The following is a 10,556-nucleotide window of genomic DNA, read 5'->3' as shown; positions in this document are numbered from 1 at the left end:
ATATGTTTTAGAAGAATGCTGTTCATCCTTCCAGTAGAGTTCAGAGACTTGGAGAATACAGAAGCACTGAAGCTGTTGTGGAGGCTCATGGATTTACTTTATGGTGGTTTTTCACATTTGTCACCCATTATCATTATCATAACCATCATTTGGAGTCGGGTTTCTGGCCACCAGAAGAATGTAAGTCCAATATTCTCACTTCTTTCAGCTCTATTTTTGCTCTCTACCAATTCCACAGACTGATCTGGCTCTTTAGCTGCCAAATGCTCCACAATGCTCACCAGCTAGCCACTAGTTTGTCTGTCTGTGGTTCAGTGCTGGGTAGGAGACATAGTGGGTTTACCAGAGCTTTATTACTGCTGCTGGAAATGATGCTGATGAGAGCATTGAGAGTGAACCAAAACAGTAAATTTGTGGGCTGAAAAACCAAAACAATGAGCTGAAAGACACTATAGAGCACCTTATCAAGCTGGGAGGAACTGCAGAGTTGGATCATAATTCTCCGTACGTTTGTCACTATAAGCCTCCGCTTTCACATGCAAGACGTCATTTGATCCATTGTTAATATAAAACTCTTGATTACAGCTGCTTTAAACACATGAATTTAGGAATATCCAAAGCACAAAGATGAAATAATGAACATGTTAAAACTAGAGCTCTGAGACAGTGCGTCAAGATTAGATAATAACTCAGGATCCGTTTTAAGAACATGATTATGTCAGTTGATATCGTGCTTTATTGGTGAATATTCGCAAATAAACTGTCAGTGAATTTAGCACAAACTAGTTGATGGACAGTAAACTTGGAGGTTTTGGGGCCTGGGGCACATTGCCCTTTGCCAGCCTTGTAATCCAGTTCTGGCAATAGACATGCATATTGTTAGAAAGGAAAATAATCATTATGTTATCCTTTCCTACAGTGCTCACAGTGTCTAGTGAACTTCTATGACCTTGTAGTTATTGGTATTTTTATATCCTGTATAGGGGCCTTGGTAATATTACTGTATTTCTTTTATATTGTTATCTTTATTAGAATATCACAGCAGTATAACCTTGCTTTTGTGCTGACTGACAGTGATTAATCAAATCAGCAACAGCAACAGCTCATCAGTGATTAATTATATCAAACTCAGCTTGCCTTCCAAAATAATACCCTGTTAATTTATCAGGCGCAATTGGGAACTGATACCTCCTTATTATTGCTTTTCACAGGCGAGTTCCCATATTTCTGTTTACAACCGTGGTGACTCAGGGCGCACTGCCCTTTGTGCTGATGAATCCCATCATCTCTGTATGCAAAGGTGAAGGAATTAAGGCTGTGTTGTTGCTAGCAGCGGACTCAGTGATGAAATCAAAAGGATTGTGCCAATCCTGACGACACTGAAAGAAATAATAGCAGCTCCTCTGATACAGCGCCGAGGCTTTAAATATTTCATTAAAAGAAGAAGAGGGAATTTCTCTAAAAATGTAACATCTTCACTTGCTGACTAACAATCCAAACATATTTTTATGGTATAGCTCTCATTTAATGTTGCTAAAATCACTGGCACACACATCAATGCAGCTGCTGTGGAAACAATAAGGGATTATGTCACTCTGCTGGCATTTTCCCGCATGTTTATTTAGATTTGTGTACTTGTTGACAGAGAGGGACATTTTTGGAGGAGTGACACATGCGTTGTTGTTGGCTGTACGCGTTCCCCCTTGAACACACGGACTGTAGCCTCCCAGTGCGTGCGTGTGTGCGTGTCTTCCTCCCTCCTGCCTCCCTGCATCTGACAGTGTCCCTCCCTCTTTCTCTCTCCTCCTCCTCCTTCTCTCATTAGGCTTTTCACCGGCAAAACACCGACACACTCCCTTTCCCTCATACCGGGGAATAAACGCGGAGCGGCGGCAGGAACAGGATTGACCCCCGCGGTGCGCACCATCCATGGTCCTCCCCTGGATGTCTGTCTGACAGGAGGGTATGTTGAAATGATAATATTTTTCCCCCTGCCAGTTTGCTCATGTCGTTAAAAACCCGGGCTTGGTTGTGTTAAGTCTTCACAAACGATTTGTTGCATGTCGGGGCTTTAACGCTTCAGATGTCCCTCCCGTGTGTTTGACCATTTTACGCGTCATGTCAATGATTACGGTCTCTGTTATATTCTCTTTGTGCTTGTGGCTGCTGCAGTGAAAAGACATTTATTCACGCTGCTGATGTTCAATAGACCATCATTTTATAACGCGCATGGACTTTGCCCGCTTGCTTGCCGACCTCTACCGGGGGATGTATAATATTGTGGGAATGATCTTGGGAATAAGAAGAAGCAGGCGCAAGTTGTAGCTTCGTTTTGTGCCCACTGGCCCAGTCAGTGTTGACATTCAACCTGCGAACCTGCGAGCAGTGCAGTCAGATCCCTTCAGTGTTCCCTCTCTGCTGCCTGCATGGACTTTATACATGATGTTCTCACATCAAAGCACGGCCTTGCTTTTCATTGTTGATTTCTCATGTCATGCCTAAGTTGTACAGCTTCACAGATCAGCTGTTTCAGTTTGTGTCTCAGCCTGTCAAGGCAAACTGGATCTACCAATGGCCTAGGCAGTGTATTCTGAAGCACATCCATCACTAATTGTGCAATAGCCACACTGACAGATGTGCACACACACACACACACACACAAACACACACACTGAGGACTTACACAATGTTGCCATTGTCACACCCTTTCATTAACACCACTGGTTTGCCTAAACAAAGTGGTTGAGGTCACTTTTTTTAAAAACAAACTGCAGAGGATTTTTAGTTCATAGATTTTGACAACATTTTTCCTCACTATGTTCCAGTCTGTCACTGGGACAGTCTTTAGCTGAGCACTGTGGAGACGTTTTGGCTACAGAGGTGAAGCAGCACTCTGCCTGTTTTTTTCCCTGCATGCTCAGGCAGGTCCATGTATGGAAATGGCCTCACCTTTGGTCCCTTGGCTTTCAATTTTGTGGAATTACATACAGTATTGAAGATGAATGTTGCAGCAATGCTCAGGCTGGCTTCACCTTCAGGATGCTTTACTAGAACTGTTCTCTGTTCTCACCTCCGGCAAATGTATTTCTCAGTCTTGTAGATTGAGTCATCTACAGTTTGATTATCTTTGATATTGTTGCAGTGAACTAGCACTACAAAATGAAATCTCAAGGAAGGTCTATATCCTTAAAAGCTCTTTTGATTGTAGGATTTTTGACTCTTAAGAAGGTTTGGGCTTATTATATCACGTTTCTTATGGTGTTGGTTTCTTAAGTCCTAGCACTGGCTCATTTCCTCTGCAGAGTACAGAATGGTCTGCTTCCCGTTGCTGTACAGGTTACAGGAGAAAGAGTATGATAGAGTATAATACTTTGTCATACTCTTCCTCTAGGCCGCACACACTGTCACCCTCAGCTTGCAGACCTGCTGTCACACAGCATCCATGTCGTTAACATCAGACACACTCCTGTGCCTGCTGTGTCAGCCTTGCATAGTCAGCGTGCCAGCCTGCCTCCCTCTGAGTATCACCTGATGCTTCTTCTCCCCCCCTAACTGCCAGGGAGCCATTACCTCATCCCAACACACTGTTTTCTCATCAGTATCATGACATGAATTTGTGATCATACAGAGTTCAGACACATTGAAGTGAATTAGACACAAAGATTCTAGGTGTTTTTTTTTTTTTTTAATTGTATTTTAGCGTATGTGTGTACAAAGTACTGGTGTGTACATGTCAGTGTTTGTGCGTGAGTTCAGATGCCTGAGGGTGCTGCTGGGATTTCACAGCCCAGCATGCTGCCTACCACCATTTGCAATTCAAATGAGCATTTATGAGGGATCCAGTGAGGGTGAAGCAGCCTTCTTCTCCTCTGTGTCTCATTGGAGGCAATCATTCCTCACACTTGCAAGTTAACCCAACCATTTCTTATTGACTTTTCTGTCGGAAAAAGTGAGCCGTTAGTAGCTTCTCTGTATGAAACAGTATCATGGAGGAAGAATTTTGAAGTTGACCATCTTCCTTGAGTCACTGTTTGGTGACTGTATATACTGCATATATTGTATATACTATATATACTGTATATATTGTGTGCATAATTGTGTGGGGTCACCCTGTTGTTGCCAATGATGCAAAGGCATGCAACAGGTAGTATATGTGTGTGTGCGTGTGTGTCCTGTGCTTGGCTGTCATTGCTGTTGGCTCAGCTGAATGTTCTTTGACCCGCCATGTTTTTGTAGCTTGGTGAGTGTGGTCACGTCTCTTCCTGCCTGCTGAACTCCAGTGACCAATCACACACACAAACACACAAAGACACACACACATGGGTTTATACTTGGCCCCTTATTGACATAATGCATTCCCATCATCACAACTACATACCCAATCACAGCTTTTGACCTAAACACACGTTGTAATCCTTAGAATTGTTGTTATATTAACCCCAATGTTTCATACTATCTATGGCTGATGTTTTCTCAACAATAGCCATTTATTGTGTTTGCATTCTGTAGTTGCCTCTCTATATACTGCAGTTATTTTCACCAATGATGTTGGAGTCCGCCTTTCCTGTGTAGCATTTAAATTGCCTACCCAAACACAAGGGATTCAAATGAAACAATGCATGCATGTATGTATGTGATGTGGAAGAAAAAAGCTGATGCATGTGCATGTTTCATGTATTCAAGAAGACAACATTCAGATTTACCATAATGGAAGACATGCTGACTGTATTCGTATTAAAAATACAGAACAATAGACCCTCTCAGCACCATGTTTTTCCCTCAGTGGTAGAAACATGTTTCATTTCTGAATGAACCTTTTTCATTAAAACACACTCGCTGTTATTATCAGAAACCAAATTAACCAGGGCTGAAATGTTAAAGGGCGGCTCCAGTGATTCACTGTTGCACTACCATAAAAATGGGATGACTTGCAAGAAACACATGAAAAAAAAAGAGGTTCAGCAGAGTCTGAAATATCCTGACTTTTAGTCACTAGTTTAAGTCAAGCTTCAAAAATGTACTGAATCCCCACAATGCAACTTTGTAACATTTTTCAGACCTTCCCTGCTTGTCAAATGAGCTCATCTTTCAAACTACCTGCCACCAGTTTATAATACAAGTTTCTGTCAAATATTTATATAATAATGTAAGTCTTGGGCAAAACTCAAGATGACATCATCAAGGGTTTTTTCTGAAACTTTAGAAAGCTTCATACAGAGCCACACAGGATATTACACAGCTGTTTTCACAGGCTGAGTAGTACTCTGTATGATGAGTAAACTGACATTTATGTGTAAAATCATTGGAGTGCCCCTTTAAGGATCATAACTTTAAACTTCAGCTTAACCCACGCACAGCCCTTGGAAGAAGTGTAATACCAAAATATCCTTACTTTCCAAAAATGTTCTCACTCTCAAGGTCTAAAACTCTTAACGGGTCATCATAAAGATACAAGTATGTGAGTATGGTCAGAAGAAAAACATGGATACTTTACACCTGACCTTGGTTGGTTCAATGCCAAGGTCTGTATTGAAATAAATATTTACAACAATCCATATGCAACTCATGCTTTGTTTACAAACAGTGTAAGTAATACTTGATACCTGATAAGTGATGAGCAACACTGTGTCATTGATTGCTAGCTGATACAGCTGTGATTGCAGTACTACAGGCGTAGTGGCAGAGTGCACTGCAGCTTTGTGCTTGTTTACCCAATATGCACAGCGACCTAATCTTGCTCTGTTTTACATGCTCTTTGATCAGCTTTGTTTGGAATAACCAAAAGAGGATAACACAACATTACCACAGCTGAATCCAGCAACAGTAATCACAGTGGTTGTGTGCTTTTGTTTTATGTGAACTGAATTAAGCCTCATCACGATGCTGCATCCACTGCAGTCTTGTCAAAATCTTGTTACGGAGCAGACTTGAACATCATATTGTTTCACTGTGTGATCTTAATAGTGTGTCAGGGTTTGCAGGCAACACGGTCAAATCCCCTCTTCCTCCTTCTATCGAGGGTCTCTTCTCAAACTAGTCGCAATCCTGTTGGTGTCTCTCTGATCAGGGCTTTATTTTTAGCCTTGGTTTTTACTCACATAGCTTTGGGCAATTTATTGCCTTCTTCAGATTGCATCATTCTTTCTGCACTCTGGATGTGCGAAGAGAGAAGGAGAAGCTATTTCATTTCATGAGACAGTATTATTTCACCATTCTATGTCCCACCTTCAGTCATATAGCTCTTCACAGCTGATGGGAAACATCACTTTGTTCTTCTGAAGGGGAGGCAGGGAGCTTTACCCCAAGCAGCAGCAGCAGCAGTAGCTCAGCTTGCCTCAGCCTGATGATTGCAGTGAGTCAGCAGGTTGTCCATTTTCTTCCCCCCCCCCGCCCCCGCCCTTCCTTTGCATACCTACACACTCATCTCCCTCGCTCCCTGTCGATGCCGCCTTCTATGAACAAATCCCCTGCCTCTCAAGGATGAGACTCATCATGTTGTTGTCTGACTTTGATCTGGTGCAACGATACTCATAATGCCTCTCATTTTTGCCTCTCAGCTGTAAGGCAGAATTTATGTTTCAGGCAAAGTTGGATCATGTGGGGAAAGGGAATAGTTGCTACTTCTTTTGGGCTGTTTATTCTGCCTTCGTTGTGGTCTGCTGTGGAAATACTTGTTTTCTCCAGCTATTTTGGCCTTTTCCAGCAAACCAAGCCAGCAGCCATTGTTTTCTTTTGGCCACTTTACACTTGGCAATCATTAATTAGAGCCTTCGCAGTCATCAGTTGTGGAGGAAAGCTAATTCCATTGTTGATCTGTGTGCATTTCCCTGATGATTACAGTGTTTGATTGCCTGAGTCGCACACAATGTAGAAAGCTGGTGAATTGAGGATAAATTGTCCGTACTACGGTCTGACCTTAGCTCAAACTACAGTATGTATAAATACATAAAACAAGACCCAAAAAGAGGATTAGGAGAGATTAAAATTGCAAAAAAAGAAAAATACGCAACAATACCATGTTTACATCTGCAGAGGAAAATCCAGAGTTCATTGGCACAAGATGATTTTTACATGATTGCGTTGCATGTCGCAGGCGTAGTGAAGTTGCTCAAGCTAAATGTGGCTTCTGTGGATGACGGTCCCGTGGTAGCTGTACTGTGATTAAAAACGGTTGCTGCTGCTTTGTGGTTAACGAGATATGCAGCTCTACTGAGGAGTTTGGGTACACTCTGACCTCTGCATTATATTTCCCTGGTAATTAGACTGAAAGATGATTGTGCACCAAATGCCCAGTGAAGCAGGTGGGTGTAGTCTGCAGGCAGACTGTGGCTGGCTGTCTGCTTGCTGGATATTTCTCAGTGATGAGAATGAGTGATGCGTTTGTTGAGGGCTGTGTTTGTTGCAATGGTCTGAAGAGGACTGCATACACAGACTACTCCCAGTCCCTTTGGGCCTGTCGTGTGGCTTCTAAACTGGTCAGACAGGTTGGAAGGCAGATCCAGGAACAGCCACAGTCATTACAGGCACTCCACGTGTACACGTGCACACACGTACACTCATTATGTACACTCACACTGTGTGTGTTTACACTTCTCAGTTATAATCTGTGGACACACGTGACACACGTTTTGTGTGGTTTATGTGTGGTTTATGTGTTTTTCAATTTCCTTGTTGCTGTTTTTGGAGCCTAGTGGAGAATCATCTTTATTGTACACACACACGCACACACACACACACACACACACACACACACACACAATCTGGACTATATGGCAAAACATAGAAGTTGTGTAAACACTCATTTTTTCCTCAAATCTCCCAGAGATATCATATTATTAGATCATCTATGTGAAAATAACTACAGATTTACTTTATACGATGGTGTTCAGAAGCCATATTAGTCATGTTGACTCTTTTCACACTTAGATAGTGAAGACTGGGAATGATCACACTGGATTTTATGCATGTCCATTTAAAGTAGTACACTTTAACATAGCTGCAAACCATTTTAAAATAGATACACCCTTCCCATCTTCCAGACAGTTCCACTTATATCAGTACACAATAAAACAATCAACTTGTAGAGTCTTAAAACTTTGTTGAGACAGATGGTCCATTGTGATAAATATTATATTGAATTTTTATAGTTGTTAGTTAATGTATGGTTGCATTATGCAGTTATAATAACAGATTTCACAAGTGCAACACATGCTGGCCGCATCGTGAAACGTTACATCGTCTATGTAAAATTGACGCTTGTAGCAGAGGACGCGTTATATGAACAAGTAGACAGAAGAAGGTAGAGTAGCCAGGATGTGCCAATACATGGACCCAGTGTGAGAAAACTGCTGCTTTTCTGAAGAGTTCAAGTGCAAGAGTGCAAAAAAACTATCAAATTCCTCCATGGTTGCCTGTCTTCAGTTTTATATTCTGACAACATTGCTTGCTAGTTCAATTTTATCCTATTCTATTTGTGATATTGCTCTTAGATGGCTTGCAAGCCACACTTTCAGCTGGATTTTCATGCAACCATTTTAGAACTTGGACTGAAAAATGAATCTAAAATACAAAAGCAATACTTTAAAACTCCAGAAGTAGTGCAAAGCATACATGACTTATAGTATCGTATGGGTGGGCATTGGTGTGATCCTTGTAGTTTCTATTTTTAGCTCAGAATATGTTAATTGTAATCTTCTAGGGCTGCACTGATATCCATCATAGCTGAATCAGCCGCACGCTCTGTTGTTCCTCTTTACTGCCTTGTTCTCTAGTGTGCCAATAAGTGTCCTCTCACCTCATTAATAAAGCTGTTGATTTATAATCATAGCAAGCCGTCTCATCTCCAGCAAGCTTCTCTGTCAAATTATACACTGATTTTCTTGCTGCAAGGTTAGGTGGATTTGTTGAGAGTGTGTCAATACTAAAACAGCAGCAGTTTCTACAAAGCAGAGGAAATGCTGTTGTATTTTGGGGTGGTCCTCTCCCGCCTGAAACTGCTGTGTGCTTGCCTTTTGATCACTCATGCGTTTCGTGTTGTTATCCCACCCCACACAACATTCTCACTTCTCTTCCCCACCTGCACTCGAGAGTTGTAATGCCACTCCTCACTAACGGAAACCACACATTGTTTTGGTATCAGCTACTCCCTCTGTGATAGTTGCCCATTTTTTTCAACTGCAGGCTTTTCTCTAATTGTTCCATGTTTTTTTTTCTGCTGGCCAACATAAAATGTCTCACTCGGCACGTACTGATCATTCATGGATTATCTGTCATGCATCGATTTTTTTTCTTGTTTTGTTTTTATGTTGGCAGCGATAATGAGAGGCTCCTTTATAATTCATGCCATGATTGATGTCCCTCTGGTAGCAGTTTTCATGCTACAGTCTCACTAGTCACTTACGCCAGCAGCTCAAAGTGCTGCCAAACAGTCCAGTCCACAGATTAAGATGCTTGGTGTTGGCTTTCAGCTGCCATTTAGCAAACCACACTTGTTGTTGTCTGTAGTAGTGGTTGGCAAATGACTGGAGTTGCACAAAAACAGTTTAAAAGACAACTCTAAAATATTCTTGAGTGGTACTGATGTGCCTTTTCAGCCTTAGTCTCTCTGTGCCTGTCCCTGTCTGTACTTAAACAAATAGCATTGAGCTCCTTGTTCAGCATCTTTGCAAATCCTGTGACACTGACACCAGTAACACAGAAAGCTCCTGTAGCTTCCTTTCAGCCCCAGCACTGATCCTAATAAGGAGATGAATGGCTCTATACAAACAGTAGAGTGGAGCTGGGGACTGGATGTATGCCCACTGCCTCTCTCTTTCTCCATGTGCTGAGGGTGAAATGTGGGTTTCAGTCTTCTCTGATCTGTGTCTGGTCCTCTTGACCTGGTCAGCAGGATCCAGGACAGACAGAACAACCTCACAGCTCCTGGACTGGGCACAATTCATATACTGCTTAAAAAAGCCTGGAAGACACACAATGAACTTTGTATGTTTAAGAATTGAGTGTCAGTGCTAAAAAAGTCCACACAGGTGACCTTGTGGGAATGTCATCTCTGCAGGTGAATAACTCAGGTATGAGTGAGGAGCTAGAGGGGGCAGCTTTGGTCAATAATCGTCAATAACTATAATATTACCCCAATTTTTACCCCCAAATTGATTGACAGGACTACCAGGACTAACACTGGACAACAACAGTTCCTGATGCTGTAACAAGCCTGTTAAGTTCAGTGAAGTGTGTTAAAAACAGGAGCAACACAGGTCTATATTTTCATTAGTGTTTCATTTTCATTAACAGAATGCTGATTTTCACTGTCTAACTTAAGCTCTTTAACTATGTATGTGAATATACTTCAAATACTATGGTCAAATAATGTAAAAATACTGGTTAAAACAGCCCAAGGTGTAGCTAGATTAGCTAGCTTCCTTGCTAACTGTACGTCAGTAAAGCTAGCAAAAACAGATCTGAATAAATGAATAAATCAGAGCACAACAATGCTCTTTAAGACATGTATACAACATACACAAGCTCATATCCATGAAATTCCAACCCGTGATATTTTT

The 10,556-nt window shown here is 41.7% G+C and overlaps 1 protein-coding gene across 11 annotated transcripts in view; it reads left to right on the top strand.

Annotated features, from left to right (window-relative positions):
• Positions 1-1,746: 1,746 nt before the first annotated feature.
• The window catches only part of LOC122980857 (band 4.1-like protein 1), an 80,341-nt gene continuing 71,531 nt past the window's right edge, over positions 1,747-10,556 (top strand). For 2 of the 11 annotated variants that reach the window (XM_044349249.1, XM_044349247.1), the window contains exon 1: positions 1,747-1,963. The gene's annotated coding sequence lies outside the window, so the exon portion shown is untranslated. The remainder of the gene's footprint in view (positions 1,964-10,556) is intronic. The other 9 variants (XM_044349248.1, XM_044349252.1, XM_044349250.1 and 6 more) reach the window with 6 other exon arrangements.

The sequence above is a fragment of the Thunnus albacares genome, chromosome 4 (assembly GCF_914725855.1).
Source record: "Thunnus albacares chromosome 4, fThuAlb1.1, whole genome shotgun sequence".
In the NCBI taxonomy this organism is placed as follows: Eukaryota; Metazoa; Chordata; class Actinopteri; order Scombriformes; family Scombridae; genus Thunnus; species Thunnus albacares.
The sequence above is the reverse complement of the archived record's forward strand: the minus strand, read 5'-3'. Positions and strand labels throughout refer to the sequence as shown.